The sequence below is a fragment of the Delphinus delphis genome, chromosome 14 (assembly GCF_949987515.2).
Source record: "Delphinus delphis chromosome 14, mDelDel1.2, whole genome shotgun sequence".
NCBI classification, from domain to species: Eukaryota; Metazoa; Chordata; class Mammalia; order Artiodactyla; family Delphinidae; genus Delphinus; species Delphinus delphis.
The window spans coordinates 31,363,555-31,380,960 of record NC_082696.1 but is presented as its reverse complement, the minus strand read 5'-3'; the positions used below and the strand labels follow the sequence as shown (position 1 = coordinate 31,380,960).

The window sequence follows — 17,406 nt, the reverse complement described above, 5'->3', positions numbered from 1 at the left end:
TTGATCATGAAATGACCAAAGTTGACTTTCAGCACATATGCTCTAACGGCATTTTGAGAGCTGAATCAATACCCTGGTAAAATTAAAGCAAAAATGCCTCACACTTGTCTGAGCTAACCAAGATAACTGGCAGCTCTCTAATTACTTTGGCTGTGAGAAACAATCTGGAGACTGATCAACTAAAGCTGATTTTGGGTCAAAACATTTCAGAAGCCATGAAATATAAAACTAAAGTTCCCACTATTATGTTAAAAGCATTAATATCTGCATTTTCATCCTAAGCTCTATCACTCACTGCTTACTGGGTCAGACATCACGCTTAGGATTTCTGCTCCTCACAACATCCTACAGGGTAGGTATTAGTCCCACTTTGCGGTAATAAATGAAAGAGTAGAAGTTAAGTGACTTGCCCAAGGCCACTGAATGGAGGACCACACAGCTGTGCACACCTGTACTTTGTAACGCAGTCACAACTCCACTGTGTATGAAACAAGGAATCAACCAGAGCCCTTGGCTTAGTCTTCAAAGAAGATTCATGCCGGTCTGTCAAAACGACTACAGAACAACATGAATCTATTCCGTGATTTGCTATAATTAGCCCTGCCCCTCCCCCAAATAAGAAATACACCAATGAGTTCCCACCACCAAGAAAATCATATTTAAAGGTTATTACCTGGCCATGTAATCACAACTGAGCTGATGGATCAAAACCAAAGACAAGGGCTTCCCTGGTGGCACAGTGGTTAAGAATCTGCCTGCCAATGCAGGGGACACAGGTTCGAGCCCTGGTCTGGGAAGATCCCACATGCCGCGGAGCAACTAAGCCCGTGAGCCACAACTACTGAGCCTGCACTCTAGAGCCCATGAGCCACAACTACTGAGCTCGCGTGCCACAACTACTGAAGCCCACATGCCACAACTACTGAAGCCCACGTGCCACAACTACTGAAGCCCACGTGCCTAGAGCCCGTGCTCCGCAACAAGAGAAGCCACCGCAATGAGAAGCCCACGCACTGCAAGGAAGAGTAGCCCCCGCGCGCAGCAACGAAGACCCAACACAGCGAAAACTAAATAAATAAAATTTAAAAAAAAAAAGACAAGGTCCTACTACAGACACAAAGAGCACAGGTAAACCACACCACACCACTGAGTCTCACAAGGCAGTCCTCCTCAACCACAACTGTACTTGCAAGACTTTTAAGTATGAACTTTAGAGCTGAGCAGTGCTGTCCATGCAAAGGGAAATTACAAGATAAAATACAATGGTTAATTGGATTGTAAATATTCAACAATAAGGGTAGATACAATTTATGTAAATAAGTACATTCTTTAAAATAGTTTCAAGAGATCAACAGTGTTTAAATCAAACCTAAACACCATCTTCTTTGTTGACAAAATGGTTTCTTGAACAAATTACCACCATCAAGAAAACATGATTATAGCACATCAGTTTACCATAATTATCATGCCTGTAGCGCTCAGAGTTTCCAATGCGGATAAGCCTTTAAATACCACTGCCCACTAAAATGGAAACTCCTGCAGTGGAACACAAGCCCTCTACTAAAATGAAAGCCCCCTGAGGGCTGGGATCTCAGGATCTTTCTCTTTTTTTCACTGCTATGTTCCCAGCATCTAGACTGGCACATAAGGGGCACCAGAAAGCTATTTACTGAATGAGTGTTGTGAGAGCATCTGGCCTAATACCCTCATTTTATCTTAACAACAAGGAAACTGAGACTCAGAAAGACTAAGAGATTTGCCTGAGATCACAAAGCCAGGTGGGCAAAGCCAAAAACAGAAAGAACTACAGTTTCCCAAACTCAAGCAATGCTCATGCTCATTCCACTAAGCTTTAATTACAAATATCTAAAATTCATCGTTAGTATCGTTATATAACATACTAAGTAAAGACCTCTCTACTTATCAGCAACCAAAAAGAACACTGCTGTGAACAGCCAGCCCATTAGACAGTCATGTGGTTTTTAACACAATTACCATGTTGGCATGCTCCATCCGGATTGACAAAAGTGTTCATTATTGTAACAGCTCCGTGAGAAAAAAGCATGCATCACTTAACACACAACCAAGCAGAAAACCATCATCAGTAGAGAATCAGCACCGTTTAGGTACGGAGCTGTGTTATGAGAAACTATTCTTTTTTCTGATGCTTAAAAAAGGAGGTAAGTTCCAAGGTGCTGTCACTACCACTAGCTTAAACCACCTACCCTGTAACATTATGCTGCTGGAAAGCGCTAGCCCTTAATCAGAGCACAACAGCAAGCAAAGCCAAGCAAGAAGATACATGCACAACTCTACACACTCATACAAAGAACTTCAAGTAAGAAGTTCATGCTAATTATTGGGTCCAGATGTTTCCTTAAAACCTTGAGAGAACCAGTGCTACTCTAAGAGACCTCACTGTGAATAAAATCCCTGAACAGGGTAGGTGCTGCTGCCAGCTGAGCGGCTCCCATCCTCTGCTGAGATCACAAGCAACAGGAGGTCTTTGATTTCTATCAACAGAGCTCAATCCATTCGTTAGGGGACTGAAGATTTACAAAAGGGGGAAATACGCATTTCTAAACTTGAAAATGCAGGTATGGAGAGAGGCTTTCCTTTGAGTTTTGAGGCAGGAACAAAATTGTGTGACAAATAACAATTAAACTTAAAAAATACTGGCAACGTGTACACAGTTCCAATTCGGTCATTTTCCACTCTGACAAATCCTGTTTTTATCCGTCGTGTGACCGGGCAGAGGACATGGTGAGCCACTTTCTGATACCTACGATCACTTGCTTATGTTCATCTCCCCAAACAGACTGTAACCCAAGAAAAGGGCTTTTAATAGCCCCACGACCTTCCCTTAAAGCGCTGACTGTGAGAGAAACAAAACAGCAACCCCAAGAAAGGAATGATTCAGCAACCACCTAACTCTGCTTAGGAAGTAATAAGAGTGATGCTTCTCAAATAACAGCCAACATGTTTTTAAAAAGGGAAGGAGGGGGGCTTCCCTGGTGGCGCAGTGGTTGAGAGTCCGCCTGCCGATGCAGGGGACACGGGTTCGTGCCCCGGTCCGGGAAGATCCCACATGCCGCGGAGCGGCTGGGCCCGTGAGCCATGGCCGCTGAGCCTGCGCGTCCGGAGCCTGTGCTCCGCAACGGGAGAGGCCACAACAACAGTGAGAGGCCCGCGTACCGCAAAAAAAAAAAAGCGAAGGAGGGAAAAGGAGGAGGAGGAAAGGGAGGAAACAGGAAAAAGAAATATCTGGAGAGGGAGAAGGAATAACAAAAACAGGCAGGCTGAGAGCTGACTGCAAGTAATTCCTCTCCCTTGTAGGTTTATTTTTCTTAAGTGTCAAAAGGTCTAGAAAACACTATATCCCATATCCAAATAAGTACAACTACATTCCAAAGGGACTGTTATGTTAGTTTAAATTATCTATATGGTGAGGATAAACAAGAGTTACTTTTTACATAACTCAATGCTGCCCACCCTAGTTACCTTAATAACACATTATATCGCTTGTTTGGTTTCTTTAAAGGGTAAAGGACCTATAAGAGAGACAGAACTATTTCTATAAAGATATAAGCAAACATCTGGTTTAAATTAAAACCACATATACAAAAGATAGAAACTGTAGCCCTTTACTAATTCAAGTCTAGGCAGGATCGGGTTACATTCAGAGCATGAATTTTCCTCCAACCTTTCTACTTTTTAACAGAACTCAAATTTTGTTCAGCTTTTCTCACTTTTCCCGCTGCGTGCCAGTGGAGGCTGGCTCCAGGTCAGGCCACAAGGTAATGGTCTGCTGGTCTAGGGCAATCATGGTAGTTCCCCTTCCCTTTGCCAAAAAGACATGTAAAAGGTCTGCTGGTGGGGGCTCCTGGGGAAAGATTCCTCCTTCTAAAAAGAGCCATGAGACGGCCCCTCTTCTTCTTCTGAAGACTGTATACATGATTCCTAGAAAGGCTGTTACCATCTTGAATACTCCATGAGACGCGAAGGTCTAAAGACAAAGTAACATATAGTAGAGGGCATTGGCGAGAGGGTCACAGAGAAGAGGACCAGCCCACTGCGCGTGCTACACATGGCCAGGTCCAGCGTTTGAGCTTCCTGTTATGTGAGATAACATACTCCCCTACGGTTTAAACGATTAAGCCGGGGGTGTGGTTACTTGCAGCCACTATTAGCCTCTGTGTAACCTGAGTAAGCATTAGAAAATAAGCCCTAAGAAACTGGGAGCACATGCAGAACCATCTCAGTTAATTATTACTCCCCACTGCCTTTTACGGCCCTCACGCCTAAGAGCTATGGTTGTCGAAATGTTCCACTTTTTTCAGATGCTCAATTTTTAAAAACCTAGTATTTGAGTTAATGTTAGTGAGAGAAACCATTAATTCTTCATCCTAACAACTCTAAATAAAAATGAAACAAATTAAACTTAGAGTTCAAAGTGTAAAGTTCCCCTCCTTCATATATTGGAGAGGAGGGTATATGAAAACCAAGGCAGGGCTTCGCTGGTGGCGCAGTGGTTAAGAATCTGCCTGCCAATTCAGGAGGACGTGGGTTCGAGCCCTGGTCTGGGAAGATCCCACATGCCGCAGAGCAACTAAGCCCATGTGCCACAACTACTGAGCCTGTGCTCTAGAGCCCACAAGCCACAACTACTGAGCCAGTGTGCCACAACTACTGAAGCCCGCACACCCGAGAACCCTCGCACCGCAATGAAGAGTAGCCCCCGCTCACCACAGCTAGAGAAAGCCCGCGCGCAGCAACGAAGACCCAACACAGCCAAAAATAAATAAAAATTAAAAGAAAACGAAAACCAAGGCATTATTCTCTACAATGTCCAAGTCAAATAACACCCAAGATAATTGCTAACAATATTATTTGTTAATAGCAAGCCCCTGCTGTTCTCATCAAGTCAAGAAAGAAATCTGTGCCAGGCAGTCTCCTCCACAAGCAACTAGGTCATCGTAGGAAGAGCTGCCCTTCCCTGGAGCTCAGTATACCAGAGGCTGTGCATAAATCGTCAAGGGTCACAATACTGTACATCATTCTCATAATCAAAATGCATATAAACCTTGTCATATGGGGCACTCTGACAGCGCACCCTCACCAAGTGACAGAGACACCCAGAACACTGCTGGCTTCATTAATCAACTATGCACACTGAGTTGTATGGTCAGAATTACTGATGAACTGCATTTGCTCAAACTCCTTCTCTCAGATGGGGCCCTGATTTTTGTAAAGGCCAGAGCTGGAGCTACATTCTTTGTGTGCGAAACGAACTAATCTTTGGGTAAAATAACATGATGATTTGGAGATGAAGTCTGGGAACTAAACAGACCAGGATTAGAATTCCAGCTCTGTTTCATACTAGCCACGTAACCACGGACAAGTTATTTAGCGTCACTGAGTCTCATCTTCCTCATAAGCAAAACAGGGATATTAATACATACCTGCCCGGTGACCCTAAGGATTAAATGAGATGCTATACATAAAGTGCCCGGCACATAATAAATTCATAATAAATGGCCGGCCACTGTCATCATATAGGGATTCTATAAAAGAAGGGACTGTATCTGTTTCTTCACTAATGGTAGTGACAGAATCAACAGTAAGGACAGAAATAACAATAAATAATGATAATATGAGCTATCGGTTGAGCAGTATTCCAGAGACTCTGCATGTCGCAATTCCTTTAATTCACAGCCCTCTGAGGTAGGAACTAAAATTACTCCCACGTTGCAGATGAAGAAGGTAAAAGGAGGATAAATAACATGAGCAGAGCTACACAACCGATAAATGGAAGAGGCAGGACCCAGACCCAGGCCAGCCAGCTCCAGAGGCTTTAGGCAATCCTGCCACCAGTCCCAAACAACTTCACTGTTCTACAACCAGCACCTAGCATAATGCCTTACAGTTCATTACTTGCTGAAAAACAAAAATCAATAAGCTATTACTACCATTTGGTAGTTTACAATCCTAAGCAACATGTTCTAATTGAGCCCCTGATAAGTTTTACCCACTTTCAGGATGTGGGTTATATCACTATCTAAGCCCCTTCTTTCAAAACAAATGTTTTTTGAGGACTTTCATAGCATACGTACCAGATATCAGCAATACAGATGAAAGAAGCCCACTCCCAGCCTAGTGGGGGACAGAGGTACCAATATTAGCATTAACATATACTTAAACCACTTGTCACTAATTCAGAAAGTTTGGTAATTTAGATTTCGAAATTAGTTTTGAAAAGCTGACATGGTTTTCTTTAAAACTACCACTGTTGGGCTTCCCTGGTGGTGCAGTGGTTGAGAGTCCGCCTGCCGATGCAGGGGACACGGGTTCGTGCCCCAGTCCGGGAAGCTCCCACATGCCGCGGAGCGGCTGGGCCCGTGCGCCATGGCTGCTGAGCCTGCGCGTCCGGAGCCTGTGCTCCGCAACGGGAGAGGCCACAACAGTGAGAGGCCCGCGTACCGCAAAAAAAAAAAAAAAAGTACATTAAAACTACCACTGTCATCTCTTCAGGAAGTCACACATGGGAAAGCTTGGTTAAACACTCATAAAATACAAACAGGCATCATAATTTTTAAGGAGCACTTAATTCTCACTCTCAATTATATTTGCTAGAAACATGTTTGCTCTCTAGCAAAACTTAAGTAATTTGAATAAAAAGCCAAATAAAATAGTACTGATTATAAATTCCCTCAACATCAAAAACTCCAAAACAAATTAAGTCGGCTAGGCTGACCAACCCCCCACAAGAGGGAAAAAAGTGGCTACTGGATGAGTACAGAGTTAACAGGAAGAAAAGAAATACAAGGGACACATGAACCCATGAGAAGATGCTTACCACACCCATAGTAAAATAAATACAAGCTAAAAATTCAGAATGGAAAAATCCAAAAGCTCAGTTATGTAATCATTGATCAAGACTATGGCAACAGAGGCATTCTCAGAGAGCTACCAGTAGAAGAGTAAAATTATGTACGGATGATTCACTCTAACACTGCCTGTAACAGCAAAAGATCAATGTCCATCAATAGGTGACATTATGCTAAATTCATACGACAGAATACTGTGCAGCTATAAAGAATTAAAAAGAGGAAGGTTTCCACTCCTGTTACAGAAGTATCTCCAAGTTACCATGTTAAGCACAGAAAGCAAGATTCAGATGGCACATATGATATGCCACACCTTGTGGGTTGAAAGCAAAGCGTGTGGGAGGTGTAAATATGTGAACCCACATGCACATGTTTGCCTGTATATGCATATAGAAAATAGCAGTGATTGTGGAGAATGGCAGTTGACCCTGGGTAGATGAGGTACAAAGGAGCAGATATGGAGACAAAGTTTTCACTGAGCAGAAGTCTGCACAAACTGAAGCCCATAAACACTTTAGTAGGAAGGCAATACTTACGCATTAAAATATCTTACGCATTAAGTGAACCCAGCACAAGTGGTCGGCTTCCTTGGAGACAACCCGAATGTCACACTGCCACAAGTGACGGTGTCACCTTGCCCTGTCACATAGTTCTGGCCTCAGAACAGTCTGGGTGCAAAAGCCTTCCAGTCTATTCCAGCTTAGCAGCAGCATTAAGATAACCTAAAATAAAACTCATTTCCTGGCATATGATGTTTAAGATTATCTCTATATCCTCAAAGAAACCAATTTCTGCTAACCTCCGATTCAGCATACTTCACAAACCCACCTCTTACCCTGTACAGACTGCTCTCCAAAGTGGGACAAGCTCAAAACCTAAGCTTTTAGAGCAGCCAGACACCTTTTAAGAAGTATATCAAGTATCTATTAAAAAAACAACTTATAGTTTTTCCTAATAGTTCCTTAGGAAACCTTGCTAGCTTTTTATCCTTCTTCTCCTCAGCGTGGAGTTAAAACAAAAAGCTGTCTTTTGCTAACAACTGGTGCCTATGCAGGTAGGCCAAAAAGATTATTCCTAAATTCTCTGCTGGAGGAGTTGGAACAGGGAACTTGGAAACAGATTTCTCTGAAAGTTGAGGAAATGTTTTCAAAGGAGAGTAAAACAGAATGGGAAGATTCTTACTAAATTCCTAAGCTGGTCACACACAAGCATCTCCAATCTTGGTCAGCAGTTTCCTCACTTATAGGGAAAGGCAGGAATAAAATTGGCTTGACCAGCGCAAGGATGTCATGTTTCCTGTCTACACCCCTCCCCTGCCCAGCATCTGCTCCTCTGTGCCCATGAAGGGGGGAATCTTCTGTGCAGATGAGTAACTGCATGTTCCCAGTGCACTGTTGTTATGCATCCGGTGGCTTCTCGATGTCTTTTGTGATGTTTCTAGTGTTCGGGGAGCATTTATTTGGACCACCATCATTAAACAGAACATTCTAGAGAGAAGAAAAATACACTTATGTGCAGTTTCTTCTGATAATGTCATAACCAGGCTCAAAACAGAGCAAAAACACCACCAAAATTCCCTCCTGGTGGTTACAGATACCAGGGAGTATACTTTGTCTGAGCTCATCCCACAACTACCTTCTGCATGGGATCCCTACTCAGCCCCATCGGTAAACTCACTTAGTATTAACTGGTAATCTACAACCAGTCTAATACTATTTTTCTATGAATCGAACTCTAAATTCTTTAGCTAGAAAAATGACAGCAGTTCGGCAGGCTTTTCCCAAATAAGCTAACGACAAATCCACCAAGGTTAACTGCACAGGATAAATGCACAGGCTGCAGACGCTGCACTTTAATAGGTCATAAGACAAAAGCCTGTCAGACTCAATCAACTCCCCACACTATGACAAGGCCACCAGGCTGGAGCCTACACTGATCTCGTGCTTTCAAATCCTCTTCTCCATAAGCTTTGGAATGCTGCAGTTGACAGGCGTAAATATCTAAACCTTGTCAAATACAGAATTCACTTTTTAAGTTTTGGTCATTAGCTCTTCTGCCATTTTACAATATTTACAGCACTGCCAAAGAGTTATGTCAACGCATAGCATGTATTTTTAAAATATGAGACTATAAACTGAACGATTTTTCTCGCTTAGGTAAGCAGATCCCAGTGTTGACGCCAGTCTTCCAGTTGGTCAGCAGAAGGTGCCGTAGACTGTTAGCATGTGGACCCTACAAGCCTGGTATGATAAAAGCAACTTTCACCAGGCGGGAAAAGCTGTAACTACAATGGAATTACAGACATTCCATTTGGAATGCTTAAAAACTTTTTTCCCCCAAGTAGTTCTACTGTGAGCATTGGTTTAGTTCAAAACTACTCAGCAAAAGCTTCAAATAACTACTTTTTAGGTGGGGCTGGCCCGAACGAGTTTTTACTTTGGCTAAATATATTTGTTTCTTTGGAGGTAAGATTCTCAAAATTCAACATCTGTAAACGTGATTTGGTGGAGGAGTCTGCTGGAGAATACGCCAGGCATTCAACCCTTGGAATCCACCAAAAATTTCAAGCCAACAAAATGTCAAAGTTTAAAATTTCCCTTTCCAACTTTGTGATCCAGCTATGACGTTAAACTATAGGTCATCAATATACCATACAACGTGCAATGGAACACTCCAAAGGAGATGGTCCACAGGGGAGGTGCGGGTCCTATGAATGGCTGTCCAGATCATCAGCATCAACTCCACAGTCATCTATTCCCTCACCCGAGTTGCCAATAATTTGAAAAGACAATTCTTTGTTGAACCTAAAAAATAGAAAACTTAAACTTCACAAGGATACATGCACCCCCCAAAAAAATACTAGGTAATTACCTCAGTCTTATAAAAACATTCCCTGCAGTGTCAACAATAAAGAAGGAACTTACAGAGGTCATCTGGCCATCACAGTAGTACTGCTTTTCACTTTGTTAGAAAGTAGCATCAAAGCAAGGTTCTTTTTGAAGGAAGGTTGTTAGACTGGTAAAGTATATCAAGAAAAAGCATAAAGACGATTTTTTCTAAGTCTGGATGCTTGAATCTGGGCAACACGGTGAGTTTTCACATTTCTTCAATGTAACAACAGATTAAATATTCAGTAAAAGATGTTGATACCTATTATTCAATTAATATTTACTTAGGCTGTGACAGCATTAAAACAATGTACAATTCTTGATAGTTCTTAATGGCCACTCATCTGCAGATTCTAAAAACAAATTCAAATCTCTGCTAGCCACAATACATTTTTTTAATCAAAGGAGTTAATTTATAAAATGCTTCATCTTCGTGCTAATTAAATAGAAATCTATCATCCTTTAACATGTTAAAAAAAATAAACTGTACACTATTAACCTTACATATAGTCCTCACTGTGCTTTAGGAATAATTAACTTTCGTATAGTGTACTGTACCACTGAACAAATCAGTTGTGAAACAGCAGGGCAAATATATAAAACCAGCTGGCTTCATTATTCTCATAGGTCAAACCTAAAAAAGCAATTATGTTAAAGATAACCTAACAAAATTTAACATTTGAATTTTGCAAATAAATGGTCTAAAAGTACATACGTACGTTTCACAGTGCTTGGTTCAAATATAACTGAATATATTCCCTTGCCAGATAGTACACATAATCAGATTCCATCTACTCTGTACATTAGTATTATCCAAATTTTCAGTCTCCTAGATACTGATAGTCCCAAAGGCAAACTTTCTTCAAAAGCAAAAACAAACAAGCATGTATCACCAAACCTAACTGCTACAACAGAAATTTCCTAAAAATCTCCCCCTTCAAATACATACTCAGCTTTTAAAAAAGTACATCGAGCCCGTTGTCTGCTGTTCCCTGTCATTAGAAGACTCGAAAGCTGATGGAAATCCAGCTTCCAACAGCTTAATGAGCAAGACCGGCCCCACCCAGGCCAGACCCTGCTGGAAAAGGGCATGCTCAGTAGAAAAGCTCAGCTAGGTTCCAAGTTACTTCATTCCTCAGCTAGAAAATCCACATGGGTCAAAGAAACAGTCATCCTCCTGCTGCCGGTTCTACCCACTAAAGGAAGAACATTTTACATAAAGAATAGTTTTAACGGTACAATTGTAATCCTATGATTATAATTGCTTACTTACTATTCTACTACTGCTAGGAATTCTTTCCTCATTTTTTTGTATCGCGTTTACATTGCTTTGGGTTTGCACCCCTCAACTTTGTTTTTATTTCGTGTCATTTTAATCCACCCATAAATAGACACCAAAAGTACTGATACATGTGTACCACATATAGTCTAATCAGCTTTATTTATAAACTGATATATACATTTTGGTATTGAAAAACCACTCAAATATATAGATATTTCATTTTTAAATATTGAAAACTGGATTTTGATTCATTTGTAAAAGAATTTGCTTATTCACTCACAGTATTTAAATGGAGGCTCATTTTAATCTAGATTTATAGGTATCATCATATAGTTACAAAGTTGATAAAGCCCTGTTTTATTATTATACTGTCATCCTAAACTGAGCAATGATGGATACAAAAGGTAATCCTACATCCATTTGTCATAATACAACTACATATGGAAGCAAAAACTTAAAGTCACTATAGGAAATATTTTAAGATTCAGGTCAGAGAGATCTGAAAAACAACCTATCTTCCTTTATTCTACAATACCAACACACCCCCCCTTTACATTTCCGCAATTTAAATTCTGCTTGTTTTTTCCCCCAGAATAGATATTTACATTAACAAATCAGGACCAAGATAGTCAGACCCTTTATGGCTGGATCCACGTACGCATTTGTATAACTTGACCCTGCTACTGTACCACACTGCTCCCCTAACAAACAATTCTTAAGTCAATGAGTATTATATGTTCACATTAACCTACCATAGTCTTAAAAAAAAAAATAAAAGAAAGGTGTTTTTTATTACGAACAAAACACATTAGATACTTAAATAAACAAGATATCGCTCCTAGAGAAAAGGTAAGGTTTGCTTTACAGGAACTTAATGAAAATATGTTTCAGTAGCAGCTCTGAAGAGATTAACCTCTGTCAAAATGAACAAACATAAAACTTAAATTTAAAAAAAAAGGGCTTCCCTGGTGGCGCAAGTGGTTGAGAGTCCGCCTGCCGATGCAGGGGACACAGGTTCGTGCCCCAGTCTGGGAAGATCCCACATGTCGCTGGGCCCGTGAGCCATGGCCACTGAGCCGGCGCGTCTGGAGCCTGTGCTCCGCAATGGGAGAGGCCACAACAGTGAGAGGCCCGCGTATCACAAAAAAAAAAAAAAAAAAAGACATTCTATATAATGGAAGTAAACTTCACTATCCACCCACCACAAAGTTTTCACTGGTTCACAAAAGGGCAATTTGGTGATTTTTTTAGTAGAGCCAATTTTATTCAATTCAAAGCATCTTTTATTCAGACTGTATTCCTCCTACATTGTTTAAATGCTGTATTTTTTCAATAAAAACCGCAGTAGAATGGCATTTACTTCAATATGCTTACTTGGAAAAATACTGGCTCCAAACCTTTTTCTAAAATGTATTGCTCCATAGAATGCAGAAGTCTCAGAACTACTGACATGAGCACTGGATCCAGTGAAGCTGACATTGGTAGATCTCTACAATTGTCCCAGGCATCTCTCATCACCCCTGTGCCTCCTAACTCCCCTACTTCCATCGACTGAACTGCATCTCCCCAAAATTCATGTATTGAAGCACTAACCCTCAAAGTGATAGTAGCTGGAGATGGGACCTTTGAGAGATACTTAGATTTAGATGAGGCCATAAGGGTAGGGTCATCGTGATGGAATTAGTCGCCTAAGAAGGGACACCAGACAGCTTGCTCGTTCTCTCTCGCTCTCTCTCATCTCGCCATGTGAGGACACAGAGATCAGGCAACCACCTACAAGCCAAGAAGGGGGTCCTCACCAGAAACTGACCACGCTGGTACTTTGATCTTGGACCTCCAGCCGCCAGAAGCATGAGAAACAGACTTGCTGTTTAAGCAAGAGAGTATATGGCCTTTTGTTACGGAAGCCCAAGCTGACTAAGGCAGCTACTTTCTTAATTATAGAACCCAACGCTACTGCTCAAGGTCTTCTGCTGGCTTCAATCCTGCCCATAAGACATCAGAATCTCATTGTTCGAACAAAGGTTAAGAGAATTAAGACAGAAGGTGAGTTCTGTGGCACTATGTTTTGGAAAAAGAACAAACCATTAATACAGTGGATAAAAGAGAACCCAGAGAATTTAAATGAGTTTCCAAACTCATATACCCAATAAGTGGTAGAGCCAGAATTTACACCAATTTGGTCTGCCTCAAAGCCTACTAGTGGCGCTGGTGGTACAGTGGGGAGCATAGTTACCTTCCAAAGCCAATGCACTTTTCCACCAATGCTGCATTACCTCAATTTCAACACCCTTGCTTTCCAAATGAGTAAATTAAACCCAAAGAAGTGAAATAACTTATAAATAAGGTTACTCAGTGGGTTACTGGCAGAGAAGTTACTGAATACAAACGAGGTCCAGTGTCATTTAAATTATTTCCAATAAGATTTTAAACACGTTAAAGTACATAAAATACTTATGCTGAAACATCCACAAATGTCTAAATATAAAAAAATTGTTCATATGAACGTGTATCCATTACACCTGTCTTAGAAAGATCCTAAATAGCCTCGTTTTGACACTGTTTTGTTGCTCCATTAAAAAGGGAAATTAGACGTTTATCCTCAGAATATTATATTTTAAGTATTCAAGGGAGTTGGCTGGGAGCAGGGGGGGAGGAGGGGTTTCCTACATTTGTATATGTGAGTTTGATGTGTAAACAGAATCAAACCCAGTATCATAATTTCTTGACTTTTTAAAAGTGTCCTGGGACTTCCCTGGTGGTCCAGTGGTTAAGACTCTGAGCTCCCAAGGTAGGGGGCCTGGGTTCGATCCCTGGTCAGAGAACTAGATCCTGCATGCGGTAACTAAAAGAGCCCTCACACGGCAAGGAAGATCCCACGTGCCACAACTAAGACCCAGCGCAGCCAAATAAATAAGTTAAGTAAATAAATAAATAAATATATATATGTCCTACTTCCTGCCTTAGAGGAAAAGGAATGGAACTGAATAAGATGTGGAGGATGGAATAACCTGATGGTCACTCAAAGCTCCAAAACCATAAGGGACACAAACTCTGTGCAGAAAATAAAGTTCTCAGAGTCACACAAAGACAATGAGGAAGATGGTTCCTTTCAGTCTCCCACCTTTATTCATCCAGCCTCCATTTGAGAAGCAATCATCATCTGTCAAACCAGAAAAAAAGCAAACACAACTTTCTGGCATAACCCTAAAATAACCTAAAAAGTACTGCAAAAAATAGAAAACCACCCCTCTGTTTCTGACTCTACTGATTTTACAGAGAATCCAACCTTCCTATATACCAATCATCATGCAAGACTATCCTTCCTGAATAAACATGGAGAAAAGTTTTACGACTCTCTCAATCTGGATGAACTTCAACTGGTCTATGGAATTTTCTAACAGTCCACGTTTCGTAGGATCATTGCTATCTGGTGTCAACAAAAGAGAAAAAAACAAACCAAACAAAAAACAAAAAAACAAAACAACCACTACACTACTTCCACGGCTATGCCGAAGTTATCTTTTGACCACACACCAGCGCGGTTTAACTTCTCTCAGGCTCTAAACCCAGAATAATTTGCACAACTGCACATAAGCCATTCACAAAGTCTCTTTCCTACCACATTTTGTAAAATGTAACATTAGAAAGTATTACAGATTTATGAGACTCTGGGAAAGAAAAGTTCTGTATGACCCCAGATTTTTACAGGGGGTTTGGAGAGAGAGCAGGTACAGGAGGGAAGAAAAAGAATAAAGGGATGGCGGTTGGGAATCTCTAAAAAAAAGTTAATGTTTTGAAACCATCTAAAAAGTGTTAGGACAAAGCAATAACTAATCCACCCCCCCCTTTTTTTTTTAACTTCAAAACTCAAAAGCATCACTATTAGAATTACACATTCAGACCAGTACAGTAATCCAGCATTTACTTTAAAATGTATTATTTTCATTCCACTTACGTCTAAGAAACATTTGCTGAGTTCCTCCTTCACTCCAGACACTGGTCTAAGCCCTTAGGACTGGAAAGTTCTTCCCCACACCAGCCCTCAGGGAATTCACAGTCTAGCAGGGAAGACAGATATATAAACAAATAATTATACCACATGTGATAAGGGCTATAACAGAGGTACAGGAAAGACACAGCAAAGTGGACAATTCCCTTGGGGAGGACAAAGAAGGCATTACGGGATTACAATGTTTAGGCTCATTCGTCTCACATTTAAGATGAACAAATGCTACGGCTAATAACGTGGTAATGACCCTCCTTGCCTTACAGATTAAAAAATAAAAGTACTTATCACAAAGCCCGTCACATGCAAAGCAGAAACAAAGATCATACTAGCACCTGTGCAACACCCTACATATGACTGAGCAAAATGGGGTTCTTATAGAATAAAGAAATATAGAACCAAAAGAGATCTCAGCATTTATGTACCTCTAGTTCTTGCCTTTCATACACGGGGAACCTGAAACCCAGAAGTTAGGTTACTTGTCCAGGTTACACAGTAAGTCAGGAGCAGAACCCAGAATAGATGTCAGATTCTGCCTAATAATTCCATTGCCTTTCCCTATTGCAGACTGCCCTGCCCGGATGTGAAGGAAAGGGACGAGACACTGTTGAGGAGACAACCAGCAATAGAGAGCCTTTATGGCTGTCCAAGGCCCAGAAGAAACAGAGAGCCCTGATGCTAGACATCCAGCAGACCCCAAAAGCTCCCCAACTCTGCCCCACCCTCTAGACCCAAGAAAAATCCTACACCTTCCCACTCCCCCCAAAATTATGTTTCCGAAATAAAGAGGTCATTGCCGAGAAATTATTTACTCTTCCCAATCTGCAGCAACATTAAATTCATGCTCCAACAGTCTGGACGTATCTCCATGTTGTCACTTAGCTAACGAAGTCTGTAAAACGAAGGTACCAGGAGATAACCTGCCAATATAATTGGATTCTTGTGAGCATCACAGGATAGCCACCACAATAGCTACCGGTAAAGTGCAAAATGCTAAATGAATGCAAATTACTATTAAACACAGAATTTCAATCATCAAAAACATTCATCTAGGCTTTCTCCTCAAAATGGTTGAATATATCATTACATTTATTCTTACAAGTCAAATATTAACCTATAGTAATCTTCGACCATTTATTTAGGTTTTTTACTCAACTTGTAGAAGGAAAACTGTTCCCCCACCCTAATCTACCCTCCATCCTTTCCCTTCTTTTCTTTCTTTCCCTTTAAAATGGCCACTACGATTTCCAAGACTCCCTACTAGAACCACATAAACATCAAACCTGTCAACACAAGTTCTTTTCAAAAACATGTTGTAGAAAGTTGAACACTTGAGACAAGCCAGGGAAATGTTAAGGTGTATGCAACACGCAGTGCACAGCTACACGTCATGCCCTAGGGAGGTACAACCCCATCTAGGGGTCTCCTCCTCACTTCACCTGCATCATAGCCAACCTTCAGCCTGATATCTGCCATCTACATGGTTTGGGCACTTGTCTGAGAATCCAGTGTACTTCCAACCCTCCACACCTTTATTAGCTCCATAATTTGAAACCGTAGCTCCACTCCTTTCTTTCCGTAGCTTCATCTTTAAAACTTACCCCTCCGAACTTGGATTATGAAAGAAAACCCTAAGCACAAGTGCTAATACATTCTCAAGCCACAGCCCCTGCCCATCCAAAACAATAAACCAAGATACAACATTTATATTTACAACATAAACAATAAACAACATTAAGCTAGAGTATTCACCATTACCTGTGCCTATGAGATCTTGAATTCTGTACTTTCAGGTTTTGCTAAGATCTGTTCATCCAATGAGGAACTGCTCTTTGCCTACTGATAGCTGCTGACAATACACACCTGTGTAAAACTTGGCTCCAGCAGCGCAAAAGAGTATTTAAATAAATAACTATATCCCAAAGAGAATAAGAGCTAAAATATAGGCATAAACATTTCAACAATACAACTGACTTGACGAGGGAAGCATCCCGAGGTGACATTTGAGCTGACCTTGAAGGAGAAGGGGGAGCTTACTGGGCCGATTGTAAGCGGGTAGAAGCACACCCCTCACCATTGGAACACTAAGTGAAGGGCACGGAATCATGAAAGATAAAAGCACTGCAGGGTTTCCCTGGCGGCACAGTGGTTGAGAGTCTGCCTGCCGATGCAGGGGACAGGGGTTCGAGCCCTGGTCTGGGAAGATACCACATGCCGCGGAGCAACTAGGCCCGTGAGCCACAACTACTGAGCCTGCGCGTCTGGAGCCTGTGTTCCACAACAAGAGAGGCCACGATAGTGAGAGGCCCGCGCACCGCGATGAAGAGCAGCCCCCGCTTG

General features: G+C 41.4%; 1 protein-coding gene across 11 annotated transcripts in view; it reads right to left on the bottom strand.

Moving 5' to 3' along the window:
* EPB41L2 (erythrocyte membrane protein band 4.1 like 2) overlaps window positions 1-17,406 on the bottom strand; it is a 214,652-nt gene that overhangs the window by 117,452 nt on the left and 79,794 nt on the right. Inside the window, exon 1 of one of the 11 annotated variants that reach the window (XM_060029963.1) lies at window positions 15,016-15,262. The exons of the other annotated variants lie outside the window; for them this stretch is intronic. The gene's annotated coding sequence lies outside the window, so the exon portion shown is untranslated. Of the gene's footprint in view, window positions 1-15,015; window positions 15,263-17,406 lie in introns of those variants that run through there. 11 annotated transcript variants of the gene reach the window in all.